Here is a 21,931-nt window from a genome sequence, read left to right as displayed (position 1 = left end):
CCCTTAAACTGTCTCACGACTGAGTGACTGAACTGAACTGAAACTGTCTTTCCAAAGGCCTCTTTTTTTTTTTAATGAAATTGATCACAATTGCAAAGAGTTGACTCATTGGAAAAGACTCTGATGCTGGGAGGGATTGGGGGCAAGAGGAGAAGGGGACAACAGGATGAGATGGCTGGATGGCATAACTGACTCGATGGACGTGAGTCTGAGTGAACTCCGGGAGTTGGTGATGGACAGGGAGGCCTGGCATGCTGCGATTCATGGGGTCGCAAAGAGTCGGACATGACTGAGTGACTGATCTGAATCTGAATCACAATTTGTATTTATACATTTATTTGTGTACTGTCATGTTTATTGTAAAAATTTCCATGAGAAAAGGAACCATGTGTTTTGTTTGCCGTACATGTCTAGCACCTAACTCAGAGCCTGACATAGAATAGGCCCTTACTGAATGAGTGAATGAATGACTTTCTATGAGCAGGGTTGGGATATGAGAGGGAATTTCTTCCTCCATAATTATCACTGTTGATAAAGTATTAAGGGATAATCATTGGTGTAGAATTATGGGCCATATTCTGCACTCCTTTAGATATCAAAGGGAAGTTTTAGAGAGCGATCAACTCAGTTAAAAAAGATTTATGTAGGAGATGGGACTTGCAATTATTTTCTGAATGATGAAGCAAGGCAATTATTTTCTAGATGATTTCAGGTTTGGAAAGAGCATTTTAAAAAGGTACAAATATGGACATTAGAATCTTAATAATAATAATTGACATGTATTGAACTTGGATGTACTAAGTGTCTGTGCACATTATCTCATTAGAGAATCACTGTAACTTAAAAACAGTATATAACACAGGGACTGACAGTGCAAATTTGGGGTTCAAATTATAGCTGAATAATCTTGGACAAATTAATTAACACCTTTGTGCCTCTGAGTGCATCTGTGTGAAATAGGGATAATATGCTGCTGCTGCTAAGTCGCTTCAGTCGTATCCGACTGTGCGACCCCATAGATGGCAGGCTCCCCTGTCCCTGGGATTCTCCAGGCAAGAGCACTGGAGTGGGTTGCTATTTCCTTCTCCAGTGCATGAAAGTGAAAAGTGAAAGTGAAATTGCTCAGTTGTGTCCGACTCTTAGCGACCCCATGGACTGCAGCCCACCAGGCCCCTCCATCCTTGGGATTTTCCAGGCAAGAGTACTGGAGTGGGGTGCCATTGCCTTCTCCGACTATAGCCCCTGCTGCTGCTAAGTCGCTTCAGTCGTGTCCGACTCTGTGCAACCCCATAGACAGCAGCCCACGAGGCTCCCCCGTCCCTGGGATTCTCCAGGCAAGAACAGGGGATAATATACCTGTTGCTATATTACATCTCATGTCCCATGATGAGATTAACATCTCATCTCCCATGAGATGTTTCTCATGGGATTGCAGTGAGGATTTAAAGAGCTGATCTGTAAGATGCCTGGAGTGCTCAACAAATATTAAGTAGATACTGTTCTTGTTTTTTAAAGATGAAAGAACAGTGGTTTAGAGAGGTTTAGTATATTACCCAAGGTCTCATAGCTGGTAAGTGAAAGAGTTGGAAGGAGAACTCATACTACCATCAATTGGAAGAGACCTTAGGAGTTCTTTTTTCTTTTTTTTTTTTTAATTGAAGGATAATTGCTTTACAGAATTTTGTTGTTCTCTGTCAAACCTCAACATTAATCAGCCATAGGTATACATATATCCCCTCCCTTATGAGCCTCCCCTCCATCTCCCTCCCCATCCACCCCTCTAGGTTGATACAGAGCCCCTGTTTGAGTTTCCTGAGAAAATTCCCATTGGCTGTCTATCTTACATATGAATGTAAGTTTCCATGTTACTCTTTCCATACATCTCACACTCTCCTCACCTTTCCCCATGTCCATAAGTCTATCCTCTATGTCTGTTTCTCCATTGCTGCCCTGTAAATAAATTCTTCAGTACCATTTTTCTAGATTCCATATATATGCATTCAGTTCACTTCAGTTCAGTTCAGTTGCTCAGTCGTGTCGGACTTTTTGTGACCCCATGAATCACAGCATGCCAGGCCTCCCTGTCCATCACCATCTCCCAGAGTTCACTCAAACTCACGTCCACCGAGTTGGTGATGCCATCCAGCCATCTCATCCTCTATCGTCCCCTTTTCCTCCTGCCCCCAATCCCTCCCAGCATCAGAGTCTTTTCCAATCAGTCAACTCTTCACATGAGGTGGCCAAAGTACTGGAGTTTCATCTTTAGCATCATTCCTTCCAAAGTAATCCCAGGGCTGATCTCCTTGCAGTCCAAGGGACTCTCAGGAGTCTTCTCCAACACCACAGTTCACAAGCATCAATTCTTCGGTGCTCAGCTTTCTTCACAGTCCAACTCTCGCATCCATACATGACCACTGGAAAAACCATAGCCTTGACTAGATGGACCTTAGTTGGCAAAGTAATGTCTCTGCTTTTGAATATGCTATCTAGGTTGGTCATAACTTTTCTTCCAAGGAGTAAGCATCTTTTAATTTCATGGCTGCAGTCACCATCTGCAGTGATTTTGGAGCCCAAAAAGATAAAGTCTGACACTGTTTCCACTGTTTCCCCATCTATTTCCCATGAAGTGATGGGACTGGATGCCATGATCTTCGTTTTCTGAATGTTGAGCCTTAAGCCAACTTTTTCGCTCTCCTCTTTCACTTTCATCAAGAGGCTTTTTAGTTCCTCTTCACTTTCTGCCATAAGGGTGGTGTCATCTGTGTATCTGAGGTTATTGATATTTCTCCCAGCAATCTTGATTCCCACTTGTGCTTCTTCCAGCCCAGCGTTTCTCATGATGTACTCTGTATATAAGTTCAATAAGCAGGGTGACAATAAACAGCCTTGACATACGCCTTTCCTATTTGGAACCAGTCTGTTGTTCCATGTCCAGTTCTAACTGTTGCTTCCTGACCTGCATATAGGTTTCTCAAGGGGCAGGTCAGGTAGTCTGGTATTCCCATCTCTTTCAGAATGTTCCACAGTTTATTGTGATCCACACAGTCAAAGGCTTTGGTATAGTCAATAAAACAGAAATAGATGTTTTTCTGGAACTCTCTTGCTTTTTCCATGATCCAGTGGATGTTGGCAATTTGATCTCTGGTTCCTCTGCCTTTTCTAAAACCAGCTTGAACATCTGAAAGTTCATGGTTCACGTATTGCTGAAGCCTGGCTTGCAGAATTTTGAGCATTACTTTACTAGCGTGTGAGATGAGTGCAATTGTGTTGTAGTTTGAGCATTCTTTGGCATTGCCTTTCTTTGGGATTGGAATGAAAACTGACCTTTTCCAGTCCTGTGACCACTGCTGAGTTTTCCAAATTTGCTGGCATATTGAATGCAGCACTTTGACAGCATCATTCAGGATTTGAAATAGCTCAACTGGAATTCCATCACCTCCACTAGCTTTGTTCATAGTGATGCTTCCTGAGGCTCACTTGACTTCACATTCCAGGATGTCTGGCTCTAGGTCAGTGATCACACCATCGTGATTATCTTGGTCTTGAAGATCTTTTTTGTACAGTTCTTCTGTGTATTCTTGCCACCTCTTCTTAATATCTTCTGCTTCTGTTAGGTCCATACCATTTCTGTCCTTTATCGAGCCCATCTTTGCATGAAATGTTCCCTTGGTGTCTCTAATCTTCTTGAAGAGATCTCTAGTCTTTCCCATTCTTTGTTTACCTTTATTTTTTTGCATTGATCGCTAAGGAAGGCTTTCTTATCCCTTCTTGCTATTAGTATACAATAATTATCTTTCTTTTTCTGACCTACTTCACTCTGTATAATAGGCTCTAGGTTCATCCACCTCATTAGAACTGACTCAAATGTGTTCCTTTTTATGGCTGAGTAATAGTCCATTGTGTACATGTACCACAGCTTCTTTATCCATTCATCTGTTGATGGACATCTAGGTTGCTTCCATGTTCTAGCTATTGTAAATAGCGCTGCAAGGAAAAATGGGATACATGGGTCTTGCAATTTGGGTTTCCTCAGAGTATATGCCTAGGAGTGGGATTACTGGGTCATATGGTGGCTTTATTCCTAGTTTTTTAAGAAATCTCATACTGTCTTCCATAGTGGCTGTATCAATTTACATTCCCACCAGCAATGCAAGAGAGTTCCCTTTTCTCTACACCCTCTCCAGCATTTATTGTTTGTAGACTTTTTGATGATGGCCATTCTGACTGGTGTGAGGTGATATCTCATTGCAGTTTTGATTTGCATTTCTCTAATAATGAGCAATGTTGAGCATCTTTTCATGTGTTTGTTAGCCATCTATATGTCTTCTTTGGAGAAATGTCTGTTTAGGTCTTTTCCCCACTATTTGATTGGGTTGATTGTTTTTCTGGTATTGAGTTGTATGAGCTGCTTATATATTTTGGAAATTAATCACCAGTTGTTTCCTTTGCTTTTATTTTCTTCCATTCTGAGGGTTGTTTTTTCACCTTATAGTTTATAGTTTCCTTTGCTGTGCAAAAGTGTTTAAGTTTAATCAGGTCCCATTTGTTTACTTTTATTTTCATTACTCTAGGAGGTGGGTCATAGAGGATCTTGCTTTGATTTATGTCATCGACTGTTCTGCCTATGTTTTCCTCTAAGAGTTTTATAGTTTCTCTTATATTTAGGTCTTTAATCCATTTTGAGTTTATCTTTGTGTATGGTGTTAGGAAGTGCTCTAATTTCATTCTTTTACATGTACCTGTCCAGTTTTCCCAGCACCATTTATTGAAGAGGCTGTCTTTTCCCCATTGTATATTCTTGCCTTCTTTGTCAAAAATAAGGTACCCACAGGTGAATGGGTTTATTTCTGGGCTTTCTATCTTGGTTCATTGGTCTATATTTGTTTTTGTGCCAGTTCTATACTGTCTTGATGACTGTAGTTTTGTAGTATAATCTGAAGTCAGAAAGTTTGATTCCTCCAGCTCCATTCTTCTTTCTCAAGACTGCTTTGGCTATTTGGGGTCTTTTGTGTTTCCATATGAAATGTGAAATTTTTTATTGCCATTGTTAATTTGATAGGGATTGCATTGAATCTGTAGATTGTGTTTGGTAGTATACTTATTTTAGCAATATTGATTCTTCCTACCCAGGAACATGGAATATCTCATCTGTTTATGTCATCTCTGATTTCTTTCATCAGTGTCTTATCATTTTCTTTGTATAGTTCTTCTGTCTCCTTAGGTAAGTTTAATCCTAGATATTTAATTGTTTTGTTGCAATGGTGAATGGGATTGATTCCTTAATTTCTCTTTCTTATTTTTCACTGTTAGTATATAGAAATGCAAGTGATTTCTGTGTATTGATTTTGTATCCTGTGACTTTGCTAAATTCACTGACTAGTAATTTTCTGATAGTATCTTTAGGGTTTTCTATGTACAGTATCATGTCATCTGCAAACAGTGAGAGCTCTACTTCTTTTCTGATCTGGATTCCTCTTATTTCTTTTTCTTCTCTTATTGCTGTATCTAGGACTTCCAGAAGTATGTTGAATAATAATGGTGAAAGTGAACACCCTTGTCTTGTTCCTGATCTTAGGGGGACTACTTTCAGCTTTTCACCATTGAGAATAATGTTTGCTGTAGGCTTATCATATATGGCCTTTACTATGTTGAGGTAGATTCCTTCTATGCCCATTTTTTGAAGTGTTTCAGTCATAAATGGATGCTGAATTTTGTCAAAGGCTTTTTCTGCATCTACTGAGATCATCATATGGTTTTTATCTTTCAATTTGTTAATATGGTGTATCACATTGATTAATTTACATATATTGAAGAATCCTTGCATCCCTGAATGCATCTCAACTTGATCATGGTGTATGAGCTTTTTAATGTGTTGTTGAATTCTGTTTGGTAAAATTTTGTTGAAGATTTTTGCATCTATGTTCATCAGTGATACTGGTCTGTAGTTTTCTTTTTTTTGTGTTGTCTTTGTCTGGCTTTGGTATCAGGGTGATGGTGGTCTCATAGAATGAGTTTGGAAGTGTTCCTTCCTCTGCAGTTTTTTGAAAGAGTTTTGGAAGGATAAGCATTAGCTCTTCTCCAAATCTTTGATAGAATTCTCCTGTGAAGCATCTGGTCCTGGGTTTTGTTTTTTGGGAGATCTTTGATCACAGCCTCCCTTTTAGTGCTAAGAATCTGTCCATTTCTTCTAGGTTATCCATTTTATTGCCATAGAGTTGTTCATAAGAGGTGGTGCAGCTGCTTGGGTTGCAGGGATTCTGGCAGCACCAGGTACTCAGGAATTGGCGGCTAGGGCAGCAGGAAATATAGTGCTCTAGAAGGGTATGGCAACTAGTGTTGGCCAATACGCTCCAGGGTTCTTGCCTGGAGGACCCCCTGACAGAGAAGCCTGGCAGGCCACAGTCCACAGGGTTGCAGAGTTGGACACAACTGAAGCGACCTTCCGTGCTTAGACACAAGACTTTTTTTTTGTCTGTGGCACCTCTGCCCCGGTGAGGGTTGAGCGCTGAAGGTGGCAGAGCTGCCTGGGTCACGGGGACCCTGGCAGCACCAAGTGTGCAGGGACATGGCCTGCCTCTGCCGCAGGAGTTATGGCCCTCTCAGAGTCTTTGTTCGAGCCTCTTGTACCTGGCGATCGGAAGGCCTCTTTGGCCAGTCTTTGTAGCTCTGCCTGTTCATGCACCTAGAGGGCTCCCTTGCCTGGGGTCCTTCTCTGTTGTTCAGTGCATCAGGCACATAGAGGGACCACCCTGGCTGGGGTCCTCTGCTATAGATTGGCATGTCAGACACTTAAAGGGGCATCCTGGCTGGGGTCCTACTCTGCAGTTTAGGGCATCAGGCGCTTGATGGGCCAGCCTCTCAATTGTTCAGCTGCCAGTGCAGGCGTGTGGGGGAAGAGAGGCTATGGTGATGGCTCCACCCTCCACGTGTGACGCAGCGGTATCCCCTTGCTTCCATGGCTGCCCGGCTTTCCTCCACAGGCATTTCCCACCACAGTCTCCTCCCTCACATCCCCTGGATCCATCTCTCCACAGTCAACAGCAGCCTTCGCCCTGGGATTGCTCCATGATCCCTAAGGTCCAGCTCCCAGCTTCTGTCCCTTCCAGGGGACCTGTGTCCCTGTCCAGGGTATGTATGGCTGCGGCAAGGACTGTCTGTTCTCATTCCATTTAGGCTGCCACAGATCAGTTGCTTCACTCTCAGCCTTAAATGTTTATCCTCTAACCCAGACAGTTGCCCCAACATGGGGATCAGACCCCTGCTTCAGTTCCCCCACCCACTGAGGGCAGGTCCAGTCCTACTAACACTCCTGTTTTTCCCCCTAGTTCCTTCATCCTCCTGAGTTTTGTGTGGTTCTATATATTCTTTTCCACTGGTCAGGTACTCCTTTCCACTCTCAGCTGGTGTTCTGCATGCACTTCTGTGTCTGAAGGTGTATTCCTCATGTATCCATGGAGAGAGAGGTACTCCATGTCCACCTACTCCTCCACCATCTTGTTCTCTCTAGGAGTTCATCATGGCACCAGAATATTTGAATCATCTCTGTAAGGAACCTTTGAAAAAATGCTCATGTGTCAGCTTTATTGATCTTATGGTAGTAGAGGTGGATATGATAGAACTTAGGTGATGCCTAAAAATAGTTATCTATATGTTTTGTCAGGCCAAAGAAAGAAAAAAAAAGTGAAAGTCGCTCAGTTGTGTCTGACTCTGTGTGACCCCATGCAGTCCATGGAATTCTCCAGGCCAGAATACTGGAGTTGGCAGCCTTTCCCTTCTTCAGGGGATCTTCCCAACCCAGGGATTGAATCCAGGTCTCCCACGTTGCAGGCGGATTCTTCACCCGCTGAGCCACAAAAGAAGCCCAAGAACACTGGAGTGGGTAGCCTATCCCTTCTCCAGTAGATCTTCCCGACCCAGGAATCAAACCGGGGTCTCCTGCATTGTAGGTGGATTCTTTACCAACTGAGCCACAAGGGAAGGGATAATAAAAGTGTCAAGCTATAAAGTGGATATCCTCAAAATATTTTGAGAGGTCTTCATGCTTGAAAATACTGGGAACTAGTAATTCAAATTAGTTTTGTGTTGGCTAGTCAGACCATTGAGCCCTTAAAATGTGGCTTAGTTTGAATTGAGATAAGTGGTAAGTACTAAGACACACAGTAAATTTTGACGACCTAGTACAGAAAACTATAAAATACTCAGTAATTTATATTGATTACATGTTGAAACAATATTTTAGGTATATTGGGTTACATATAATGTTAAAATTAATTTCACTTGTTTTTTCTTAATATGGTTATGAGAAGATTTTAAATTATTCATATAGATCACATTACATTTCATTGTATAGTACTGATCTAGATAATATAATTGCTCTTAATTTTATCATTTCAAGACATTAGGGACTCATCAAAGTTTATTAAAAGGTAGTTTGTACTATAAAATATGGTCTTCTCTAGAAAACTACTCTGTCCCTGCACGATCACCTCCTTTTCCTCTGGTCTGGATTGAAAGTTTCCTTAATGCTCTATTTTTAAAGGAATTGTATTAAAGTATAGTTGATTTTCCTTGATGATCCTTTATTGTCCCTGTGATTGACTTTATGCTAGTGTTTATCACATTGTATGGGGTTTGTTTTGATGGGCTTCCCTGATAGCTTCAGAGAAGGCAGTGGCACCCCACTCCAGTACTGTTGCCTGGAGAATCCTATGGATGGAGGAGCCTGGTAGGCTGCAGTCCATGGGGTCACACAGAGTCGGACACGACTGAAGCGACTTAGCAGCAGCAGCAGCCTGATAGCTTAGTTGGTAAAGAATCCGCCCACAATGCCGGAGACCTGGGTTCAATCCCTGGGTTGGGAAGATCCCCCAGAGAAGGGAAAGGCTACCCACTCCAATATTCTGATCTCCAGTATTCTATATAGTCCATGGGGTCACAAAGAATTGGACACGACCAAGCCACTTTCACTATGGGGTTTGTTTATTGGTTTCTTTTGCTAGTTTGTGAGCTTGTGAGAAGGGACTGTTTTTCATTCTCGCTGTCCTTAGAATTTGTGCACAAATTATACATACCATGATTCTTTTCCCCCCAATTTTACTGAAATATATTTGACATACAGTACTATATAAGTTTAAGATAAATATAATGATCTGATTTACATACTCCATGAAGTGACTATTGCAGGTTTAATAAATACCCATCATCTCATGCATGCATGCATGGTAAGTTGCTTCAGTCATGTCTGATAGTTGCGATCCTATGGACTCTGGCCTGCTAGACTCCTCTGTCTGTTGAATTCTCCAGGCAAGAATACTGAACTGGGTTGCCATGCTCTCCTCCAGGGAATCTTCCCCACCCAGGGATTGAACCCATGTCTCTTATGTCAGGTTCTTTACCAGCTAGGAAGTTCATTGCCTCATATAGATGCACAATTAAAGAATCAGAAAAAAAAATGTTCTTCTCATGATGAGAACTCTAGGGACTAAATCTAACTTTCATATATAACATACAATAGGGTTAATTATATTTATCATGTTGCATGTTACACCCCTAGTACTCAGTTCAGTCACTCAGTCGTGTCTGACTCTTTGCGACCCCATGGAATGCAGCATTCCAGGCCTCCCTGTCCATCACCAACTCCCGGAGTTTACTCAGACTCATGTCCATCAAGTCGGTGATGCCATCCAACCATCTCATCCTCTGTCGTCCCCTTCTCCTCCTGCCTTCAGTCTTTCCCAGCATCAGGTTCTTTTCTAATGAGTCAGTTCTTCGCATCAGGTGGCCAAAGGATTGGAGTTTCATCTTCAGCATCAGTCCTTCCAATGAAGATTCAGGACCGATTTCCTTTAGGATGGACTAGTTGAATCTCCTTGCAGTCCAAGGGACTCTCAAGAGTCTTCTCCAAGAAGTCTCCTCCAAGGTAGGATGGGATGAATTGAGAGAGTAGCATTGAAACATATACATTACCATATGTAAAATAGAAGAATTGATACAATCACCATCTGCAGTGATTTTGGAGCCCCCAAAAATAAAGTCTGCCACTCTTTCCACTGTTTCCTCATCTATTTGCCATGCAATGATGGGACTAGATGCCAGGATCTTAGTTTTCTGAACTTAGTTGAATTTTAAGCCAACTTTTTCACTCTCCTCTTTCACTTTCATCAAGAGGCTGTTTAATTCTTCTTTGCTTTCTGCCATAAGGGTGGTGTCATCTAAGGTTATTGATATTTCTCCCGGCAATCTTGATTCCAGCTTGCGCTTCATCCAGTCCAGCATTTCACATGATGTACTCTGCATATAAGTTAAATAAACAGGGTGACAATATATAGCCTTGACGTACTCCTTTCCTGAGTTGGAACCAGTCTGTTGTTCCATGTCCAGTTCTAACTGTTGCTTCTTGATCTGTATAGATTTCTCAGGAGGCAGGTCAGGTGGTCTGATATTCCCATCTCTTGAAGAGTTTTCCACAGCTTGTGTGATAGCAACAAAAAAGCAGGATACATTATTGTTATATAATCCTTACTAAAGAATGTAGGAAAAAAAACATTTGTCCTTTCCTCCTCCTTGAGAATTCCAGACCCCTTTCTCCTCCTTGGGGACCCTGGACTTTTTATCAACCTGCCTAGGAATTGACTCTGTCACTAGGCTGGGGAAGTTTTCAGCTATTACATCTTCAAATATATTTTCTGCTCCTTTCTCTCTCTTCTCCTTCTGGGACCCCTGTAATGTGAATATAAGTGTACTTGGTATTGTCTCAGAGATCTCTTAAACTGTCCTCATTCTTTTTATTCTTTTGTCTTTTTTCCTGTTTAACATCAGTGATTTCTATTATTCTGTCTTCCAGCTCACTGATTTTTTCCTCTATTACATCTAATCTACTCTTGATTTCTTTTATTATATTTTGCATTTCAGTTTTTGTATTCATCTCTGTTTGGTTCTTCTTTATATTTTCTAACTCTCTGTTAAAAACATCTAACATCTCACTCTGTCCATTCTATCTTCTCTTGAGTTCTTTGATCATCTCATGTTCCTCTGTTACCTCATTTTGCCTAATTTGTTCTTTTTTATTTGTTCTTTTTATTGCTATGTATTTGGTAGGCTGGTTAAATTTCCCAACCTTGGAGAAGTGCCGTTTGTAGGAGAGGTCTTATGCATCCAAGCAGCACACTCTTGTCTGGTCACCAGAGCAATGTGCTCTAGTGGTACCCCAGAGAGGGGTGCATTGGTCCTCTGTTGTGGTGGGCTAACTACACTTAGTGGTCTGATGGGTGCGGCTGGCCCACGAAGCCACTAGTTAGTGGCTGGGTCACAGGGCAGCTGGCTGCAGAGCCCCACTGGGTTCCCAGGGCTCCTGGCCCACTGCTCGGTAAAACCTGGATATAGGGCTGGGATTCCTAGACACAGTAGCAGCCTGCTGGTAGGTGAGGCCAATCTCTGATATGACTCACTACACGTTCTGAGGTGTCCCAGAGCTGGTGCTGGCCCTTTTGTGAGTTGGGCTTGATCCCAGGGTGGCTGGCTGAAGGGTTTCTTAGAGCTGGTATTGGTATGCTCGTGGGCGGGGCCTGGACACGGGCTGTCCTGGAACTTGTACTGGTCACTGGTGGTCAGAGCAGTGTCCTAGGTTCTCTGGGTGCAAAGCCTTGAGGGTCCTGAAACTAGTGTCAGCACCTTGGTAGGTGGGGCCAGACCCTGGGACAGCTGGCTGAGAGTCCACTGTGTCTCAGAGCTGGTGTTGGCCGGTCCTGCCATGGTGGTCTGTGGGGCTGCAATGGTCCTGGGACTTGTGCCCACATACTGACTAGTGGGTAGGGCCTTGGTTTCTTGGGGCTGGTTCTGGCATGGTAGATGGAGGTAAGTCCTGGGGTCTCTGGCTGCAGGGCCCTGGGGTTCTGGAGTTGGTGTGTTAGCCCACTGATAGGTGGGGCCTGGGCCCATGGAATCTTGGGGCCAATGTCTGCTCACTGGTGGATGGCTGGTCCCAACGCTAGTGAACCGGTGCGTGGAGCTGTGTCCCCAGGTCTCTAGCTGCGGTGTCCTGGGGTTCCTGGGACTACTGCTGGCTCACTGGTGTATGGAGCCAGGTTCGGGGCCCTCTGCTGGACAAGGCCATGTTCTACCTCAGCAGGTCTTAAGGCAGCCTGCCTACTGGGCAGGGCTTGGTCCTAATATTAATAAGCTAGAGGGAGGATTCCAAAATGGCAGTTCCCAGCACCAGTGTCCTAGTGGTAGAATGAGCTGCCAAAAGTCATCACCGTGTCTGTTACAAGGGTGAACTCCATTTGCTTCCTGCCTCTACAGGAGGCTCTCCAAGATCAATAGGTGGGTGTCACGGAGGCTCCTTTCAAATGACTGCTTCTGCCCTGGGTCCTGGAACATGTGAGATTTTGTATGTACCCTTTTAGTGTGAAGTCTCTGTTTCCCACAACCCTCTGGCTCTCCCCAATGTAAGCCCTACTAGCCTTCAAAGCCAAATATTTTGGGGTTCATCTTACAGGTATAGGATCCCTGGGATGGGAAGCCCAACGTGGAGTTCAGGCCCCTTGTTCCTTTGGGAGAACCTCTGTTAATTGTAATTAGCCTCTCATTTGTGGGTCACCCACTTGGAGGTATGGGTCTTGACTATACTGTGTCTTCTCCCCTCCTACCCATCTCATTGTTTGTATCTTTAGTTGTAGACAGTCTTTTCTTCTAGATATCAGTCTTTCTTATCAATAGTTGCTCTGTAAGTAGTTGTAGTTTTGGTTTGCCTGTGGGAGGAGATGAGCTCAGGATGTTTGTACTCTGCTATCTTGGCCACTCACCTCCATGATTCTTAAATGAATCAAAGAGTTAAATAATTTGTTCATAGGCATGTAACCCCAGGAGAAACAGCAGAGATTAAAGCAAAATCTCTTTCACTGTAATGCCCAAGTTTTATACATTGTGACATATTGCATATACTTCAAAGATTTGAATAATTTTGCACTGTCATTTATAAAATGGTACGTTTTCACTATTTAATATAGTGTACCTATGTTGTGAAGAAAACTCAACTTTCTAATTCATCTAAAGTTTTATTTATTGCACTTTTCTAAGGGTTTCAAATAATTCGACTAGATTGAGCTGCTCAATTTCTCTCTCATGATTCCTTTCTGGAAAACCACAGGAAAAACTTCCCCTAGACCTTCATCAGCTTTTTGGATCCTAGAAGTCTTTTATCTTATCCTTCCTCGAAAGGAAATATGTATAGAAAGAACAAGGTTCTCTATGCCTTGTGTATGCAAGCATGACTCCTTATGACCGTTTTTTCTCCAGTGGCAGGTCTTTTCCTTTTGTTTAGTTTGAGGATTTGGGGGCTTATTAAAGAAAAGACCAGCAGGTGGCAGTAGCGCACAACGAGCTTTGCTCTGGTGTGCTTGGCAGGTTTCAGGCAAGGGAAGTTCCCATAGAGGGTGGGTGACCTTCCAGTCAGAGGTGTGGGGCCACCACCAGGAGGGGAAGAGGCAAGGGAACTCCCAGGCAGGAAGGGAACGAGGCAGGAGGTTTCGTCTAAGTGCTGTTGCAGACAGCTTAGTCATGGATCTCAGAAGGCCAGCAGGGACTTGGTTTCTTAGACTGAGGATTTGTCTTGTGGATTCTGGGTATGCAAAACAGGCAGGATCTAAATGGCTTAAAATATGGTTCTTTAGGATACAGTTAAAGTAATTAGATGTGTAAAAATTTGAGTTTGGCACAGGCAAGATTTTGAGCTAGTAGTCCGAGTCTGCTGTGAAAAAGTAATATGAAGCTAATAAGCAGGGGGCATCTTTTTTTTAATTGGAGGATAACTGCTGTACAACAACGTGGATCAGCTGTAAGTATACATATATCCCCTCCCTAGTGAGCCTCCCTCCCACTGCTCATCCATCCCCCACCTCTGGGTCATTACAGAGCACCAGCAGAGTTCACAGGGTACATCTTTAATCCGTTTATATGAATCTTCATCATCCTTTTGTTTTCTTGTTTATTTTTGGTTTCACTGGGTCTTTGTTGCTGCACATGGGCTTTTCATTGTGGTGTGAGGGCTTCCCTGCAGTGGCTTCGCTTGCTGTGCAGCACAGGACCTAGGCGTGCAGGCTTCAGTAGTTGCAGCAAGCGGGCTCAATAGTTGTAGTGTGCGACTCTAGGGCACGCGGGCTTCAGTAGTTGTGGCTCACAGGCTCTAGACTTCAGACTCAGAAGTTGTGGCTCACAGGCTTAGCTGCTCCGTGGCACGTGGGATCTTCCCAGACCAAGGATCGAACCTATGTCCCTACATTGGCAGGTGAGTTCTTATCTGCTGCATCACCAGGGAAGTCCCATCCTAACTTTTAACTCATTAATTTTTTTTCATACTTTAAACTTTTTATTTTGTATTGGGGTATAGCCAATTAACAATGTTGTGATAGTTTCAGGTGAACAGTGAAGGGACTCAGCCATACATATACGTGTGTCCATTCTCCCCAAAGTCCCCCTCCCATCCAGGCGGGCACATAACACTGAGTAGAGTTTCATGAGCTATACAATAGCTCCTTGTTGGTTATCCATTTTGAATATGGCAGTATGTACATGATCTTCCCAAACTCCCTAATTATCCCCTCCCTTGGGCAACCATAAGTTTATTTTCTAAGTCAGTAAGTCTCTTTCTGTTTTGTAAGTTCATTTTTATCATTTCCTTTTAGATTCCACATATAAGGGATGTCATATGATACTTTTCCTTCTCTGTCTGACTTACTTCACTCAGTATGACACTCTCTAGGTCCATCCATGTTGCTGCAAATAGAATTATTTCATTGTTTTTAATGGCTGTTAACTCATTGAGTTTTGAAATTAGAGCTGCTGATATTTGAACTTATATCAATTAAAGTTCACTAATTAAGCTTTTAAATAATATTTCTGTTATTAAAATTTTGACTTTTGCTACAGACAACAAAATTTTAAAGCTGTTATGAACTTAATACAGATAGTGATTTTTTTCCCCAACAGATGGAAAGGTAATACTTGGGATGTTGTAAGTAACTAGAAGTTGGGGAAGAAAATTATGACATGGCCAAAATTTCCAAATTTTTAATGTGTTGGGTTTTATTTAATTTTTAAAAAAAATATTTCAAAAATTCAGGAAAGTATACATTTCATTCTTGTATTGAGGAGTACCAGAATATGCCACCCCAAAGTGTACTTATGGAAAATGGATTATTTTGTCTTGCTCTTTAGTTCTTAAAGATGACTCTTAAAACTCTTATCAAAGGAGAGGACAAGGACTCAAATCTGCAAAACAAACCTTACTAAACAATTCTTATTTACCATGCTTTTCCTGATTACCTTCCTATATCTTGATTCTCACCCAGAAACCCCAAACCTCTTTTCCTTTGCTGGTATTAAAACCCAAGTTCTAATCCCATCTTTAATGTTATTCATCACTGAGGATTCTTATTCATACATGTGTAATGCATATGTTAATAAACTTGTTTTTCTCTTGCCAATCTATCTTTGGCCAGTCTAGTTTCCAGCATCCCAGCTGGGGAACCTAAGATGGGCAAAGTAAGAATTTTTCCTTCCTTATGATATACACTGATGTAAGGGAGAAAAAAAAATAATTTCCCCTTTGCCCTTCTGAGTTCTTGGCTGAGACCTCTGTAATAAAAGACGATTAACAAGAAAAACATCAGAAGTTTCACATATCTACCTCATGTATACATGGGAGATACCCTGGGGAAACTGAGTAACTCCCTGAGACGGACTAAGCCACAGGCTTAAATACCACTTTCACCTCGAAACAAAAAGAAAGAAGGGTGTGAGGAGGCCAGTTACAGGGAAGTTTCCAGGAAAAGCACAGTAAACCAGGGTAAAGTTTGCTGCTTCTGCTGCTAAGTCGCTTCAGTCGTGTCCGACTCTGTGCAACCCCATAGACAGTAGCCCACCAGGCTCTCCTGTCCCTGGGATTCTCCAGGCAAGGACACTGGAGTGGGTTGCCATTTCCTTCTCCAATGCATGAAAGTGAAAAGTGAAAGTGAAGTCACTCAGTCGTGCCAGACTCTTAGCGACCCCATGGACTGCAGCCCACCAGGCTCATCCGTTGCTGCTGCTGCTGCTGCTAAGTTGCTTCAGTCGTGTCCAACTCCGTGTGACCCCATAGACAGCAGCCCACCAGGCTCTCCTGTCCCTGGGATTTTCCAGGCAAGAATTCTGGAGTGGGTTGCCATTTCCTCCTCCAATGCATGAAAGTGAAAAGTAAAAGTGAAGTCGCTCAGTCGTGTCCGACTCGTAGCGACCCCATGGACTGCAGCCCACCAGGCTCCTCTGTCCGTTGCTACATAGATTTAAATCAGTGCCTTCTCCATTTGTCACTGCCCAATGCATCTTTGGCCTGCCTATCCCAGTCTTAGCAAGAATCTTGGTATGTCATGTTAGTGAGAATGTGCCCAACCTTAATATCTGATTAAATTCTTTATCTCCCACCTTTGATATATATAAGCCCTCAGCCAATCTTCAGCAAGGATCCACCTGCCCTTGATGTCTCCACTAAGTAATTTTACATCCACTGACCCTTCATTCCACTGGGTGGCTACAAATTCTCAGCTATCTTTGTGGTATTCAGAGTTGAGCCTGATCTCTCTCCCCATGGCAATGCTTTATTGCAACAGTCTTAAGTCTTCCTTTCTGTTGTTCATTACTTGTTAACGTTTTGACAAGTGTCAGAACAATTTTTTCTTTAATAATATCACATAATAAATCCTAACATTCTTTTATACTTCCTAAAAAATTAAACAACCATTACATATGCAATTGATGCACTGAAAAGATTATGAATCTCATTCATCATAAAGCAATGAAATTAAAACTACACTGAGATACTATTTAACAGATGGGCAAAAATTGAAAAGTTTGACAACATTTCTCCTTGATGAAAGTGAAGTGAAAGTCGTTTAGCTGTGTCCAACTCTTTGTGACCTCATGGACTATACAGTCCATGGAATTCTCTAGGCCAGAATACTGGAGTGGGTAGCATTCCTTTCTCCAGGAGATCTTCCAAACCCAGGGCTTGAACCCAGGTCTCCCACATTGCAGGCCAGTTCTTTACCAGCTGAGCCACCAGGGAAGCCCATCTCCTGGATGAAGCAGTGTAGAAAAAAGGAAATTACATACATTGCTGACTGGATTGCAAAATGCTAATACTTCCATGAAAGGGAAGGGGTATTTGATCACATCTAGCAAAATTACATACAAATTTGCCATTTGACCTAAGAATCCAACTTCTGGGAATATATCCTAAAACAAAATGTCCATGACTATTCATTATAGTATTATTTGTAATAGCAAAAGATTGGAAACCACCCAGATGTCCATCAAAGGGAAGTAGTTGAATACATTATGGTATATGAAATAAAATTACATCTTATAGCAAGACAAGAAAAAAAATCAAACACAAAAAATTTTCTCAGCCCTTTGGCCTCCTCTCTCCTGCCACTGTGCATTATGTATCTGCATTAAACATCGACCAGACCTCTCCATTTGCAGTAACACCTGCTCAACTATACAGAGCAACATTCTCCTAGTACCAACAAGACAGTTCCTTAAAAGATAACAGTCCTTCTTAATCTAGGAAGGGGCCCATTACTTGTTTAACTACTATAAATTGTCAATAATACATCATTTAATATACAGCCCTCTGTCTCAAAAACTTATATTGATATAACTGTGCTTTGACCTCTAAGGGGCAGAACAGTTCTTAGAGCTTTATGAGAATCTATTCCTGGATTATAACACTCAATTTGGCTCAATTAAATTTTCCATTTCTTTCTTAGATCAACTGACTAATTTTTTCACCAACAGGGACTAGTTGACTATATAGTGCTACATCTACACTATGGAGTACTGTGCAGAAATGAGAAATCTATCTATACTAGTATTGAGTGATCTCCAGAATTAGTAAGTGGAAAAGGTGGGAAAAAATATGCTACCGTTTATCTAATAAAAAAATAAATATATGGATAAATATATATAATTATATTTTTAGAATTAAAAAAAGAACCATAAAAGGGTTTAAATCATTGCCTATGGGGCAGGAAGAAAATGGAGGTGAGAATAAGGATTTTTCAGTGTGAAGGAAGGGAGTTACAGATGTACAATCAAGGGTTATCCAGCTCTGTCCACAGAACAGGTTATAAGAAAAATACAGTTGATGGGAAGAGAGTAAAGGGACAAAGTAGGTGATTAAATAATTAATCTTACTAGGACATTATAAGTAGAAAAAACATGGGCCACTCTTGTAAGTTAATGATTACTCAAGAAAGCAGGTTTGCTTACCACAAAACCAGGTAGGCTTGCTTAGCAACAAAACCATGCAGCAGAAGCATGAGACATGCCTCCAAACAATAAAACAGTGGTAGCATAAAACCCACATATCTCAGTGAGTTCAGTAAGTTAATGATTCTTAGGACATGCTCTCTGCACACATGAAAAACAATAACTTGTGGACTTAAATTGACCATGTAGGGAACAAGAAAACTTTCCTGCTCAGCCTGGAGGAGGAACTGATGATGGAAGCATGATGTCTACTCAGTTCAGTTCAGTTCAGTTGCTCAGTCGTGTCTGACTCTTTGTGACCGACCCCATGGGCTGCAGCATGCCCGGCCTCCCTGTATATCACCAACTCCCAGAGTTTACTCAAACTCACGTGCATTGAGTTGGTGATGCCATCCAACCATCTCACCCTCTGTCGTCCCCTCCTCCTCCCACCTTCAATCTTTCCCAGCATCAGGGTCTTTTCCAATGAGTTAGTTCTTCACATTAGGTGGCCAAAGAATTGGAGCTTCAGCTTCAGTATCAGTCCTTCCAATGAATATTCAGGACTGATTTCCTTTAGGATGGACTGGCTGGATCTCCTTGCTGTCCAAGGGACTCTCAAGAGTCTTCTCCAACACCACAGTTCAAAAGCATCAACTCTTTGGCGCTCAGCTTTCTTTATAGTCCAACTCTCACATCCATACATGACTACTGGAGAAAGCACAGCTTTGACTAGATGGACCTTTGTTGGCAAAGTAACATCTCTGCTTTTTAGTATGCTATGTTGGTCATAACTTCTCTTCCAAGGAGCAAGCGTCTTTTAATTTCATGGCTGCAATCACCACCTGCAGTGATTTTGGAGCCCCCCCAAAATAAAGTCTACTCAGTGGAAAGTACTCTGAGGTCTACTCAAGAAAGACAAACAAGTTCTTTTCCCTCTTTCATTTTTCCTTTGATTATAAAACTGTAGCCCAGTAAGATCCTGGGGCATGGCACCCCCTTCCTGCCTGCTTGTAAGGCTCACAAGCATCTTATTCTAATAAATCACTTCTTATCTATCACTTTGCCTCTCACTGAATTCTGCACTGAGACACAGAGCCCCTGATGTGACACCACATGGTTTCACAACTGAATAACAGTACCACAGACAGTCAGATTATGGTCTTACATATCATTTCCCACTGAAGGAAACAGAGCATTTTGAATACATGACTTGTTGTAATTACTGGGTAAGAGATGTACAAAGCCAGTATTGAAAGCAATCATAGACTACCACGGCCATTTCTAAAGGACTCAGGAATGACTTCCCTGGTGGTCTAGTGGCTAAGACTCTATGCTCTCAATGCAGAGGCCTGGGTTCACTACAACTAAAGGTCCTGCACGCTGCAACAAATAGCAAAGATTCTGTGAGCCAAAATTCAGACTCAGCACAGTCAAATAAATAATTAAAATATACACATAAATTTTTAAAAAAGTACTCAGGAGCCAACATAAATAAGCTTCCATTGGTCTATTGAGAATAAGTGCAAAGGATTATAACTCACAAAGTGTTAAAATCCCTAGATTCATAGATAGCTGTTCACTTTAGGGTTTTTACCCATTAGAACTTTTTTTAATAGTTTAGGTTACCATTTAATTTTATTTTTCATTAGAGTAACCACTCATTATTACTTATTGACCAGTTAAATCCTTTTCTCAATGATATGTAATATAATACCAATGTCAGGTTCATATATATATATTTCTAGGCACTGTATCTTGTTCCTTTATTTGTCCATCCTTGCGCTAACTCAGTACTCTCTTAATTACTATGACTTTACTATATAACTCATTATCTCATGGATAAGTCCCTTCAATCTTATATTCTTCTTCAAAATTGTCTTGGATCCTGTAAATATTTTGTTGACATAAATGTGAAAAATATTAGGATAGCAACCTCAGTAGAAATACACACCTTATTTTTAAAAATCACCAGCAATTCTACACTGTAAATATTAAAAAGATTAACTGAGTAAGTGCGCAACAATAAATTTAACATTCAACTACAAGGTTATACTGGAGAAGGCAATGGCAACCCACTCCAGTATTCTTTCCTGGAGAATCTCAGGGACAGGGGAGCCTGGTGGGCTGTCGTCTATGGGGTCGCACAGAGTCAGACACGACTGAAGCGACTTAGCAGCAGCAGCACAAGGTTATACAAGGTTATAGTTATTTATTATGCCTGAATGTTATTACACAGTTTTTTTTTTTTTTTTGAAATATCTATGGACTTTCAGTTTTTGAAATACGAATTTTCCCTTATACTGTTTTGGTCAGGACAAGAATTGAAAATGAGAAATAGTCTTGAATCCAGAATGAACAGTTCTTGCTATATTTATTTTCCCACACATAAAAAGAAAGTTGGGTAACTTTCAGAGAAATTGTAACTTGAACTAAATACTGAACTACTATCAAACCTCATGTGCATATTTGGAAGTTTTTAGTCATTGGGAGTCACAGCATTTCTTTTCTCTGTATCACAATCTGTTACGAATACTTTCTTTTTACTATTAACACTTGAACAGAAGCCCTCCTGTTCTGTGACTGACTGGCAGGCAGAAATGACAGGGACAGGAAATGGGAAATGGTTCAGGGTTTTGGAATTCCCCCGGCTGCCTAATTAAGTAGCTTATTTGGAAGTTTTTGAAATATTTGCCCCCCTGGGGTTCCCCTGAGAGAAGAAATCATCTGATATCATTCTCAAAGAGAGTCTTCACAAACATAAACTAAAAAATTCCCTTGCTGCAATATAGCAAATATTTACTGTATGCCAGTGTTCACACACTGCTAGAGAGGGGAGCAAACTCAAGATTTTGTATTTACGATTTTTATATCACTTAACTATACAAACATGTCACTTAACTATATAAACGTTATTTATAAGGGCTCCTTTGTGGTTCTTTCACGATTAACATATACTATGCGTATGAATGTACCCACTCATTGGAAAAGACCCTGCCTGATCTTCGGATTGAGGGCAGGAGAAAAGGGCCACAGAGGATGAAACGGTTGGCTGGCATCACCAATTCAATGGACATGAACTTGGGCAAACTCTGCGGAGATGGTGAGGGACAGGCAGGCCTAGTGTGTTACAAGTCCATGGGGCTGCGAAGAATCAGACACAACTTGGCTACCGAACAACAATGTATGAATGTATACATTCCATTCTAGCCACATTCAGATTAAAAAAAGGAGTGAGGCCTGGCCTGAAACATGGTTCCTGTTGCTCGTGATGACTTTCTGAAATTAGAACACTTTCGTCAGTTCATCCGCCTCCAGAACAGAAAAACAAAAGTTTAAAAATAAAAGATAGTGTCTGATTATAAAATTTATTCTCTGATGCTGTTCTGCCGTCCAACACTTTTCCATTTCCACGGCCAGCTGTCGAAGGTTGACGTTACGCAGCCGCTGAGACCGTTCAGATCAGATCAGATCAGATCTGTTACAACTATTCATTTAATGGAAGCCCAAAAGCCGGCAGGCTGCCTCCACCCCGGGACGTGGTCACCCGCGCTGAGGGGAGGCCTCACTCGGGGAGTCGGCCGGGGCCGGACCCCGAACGCGCGACGCCGGGGAGAGGCGCTTCGCCCGCACGGGGGCGTTTCTG

Source organism: Bubalus kerabau, chromosome 15 (assembly GCF_029407905.1).
Source record: "Bubalus kerabau isolate K-KA32 ecotype Philippines breed swamp buffalo chromosome 15, PCC_UOA_SB_1v2, whole genome shotgun sequence".
Taxonomy (NCBI): domain Eukaryota; kingdom Metazoa; phylum Chordata; class Mammalia; order Artiodactyla; family Bovidae; genus Bubalus; species Bubalus kerabau.
The sequence above is the reverse complement of the archived record's forward strand: the minus strand, read 5'-3'. Positions refer to the sequence as shown.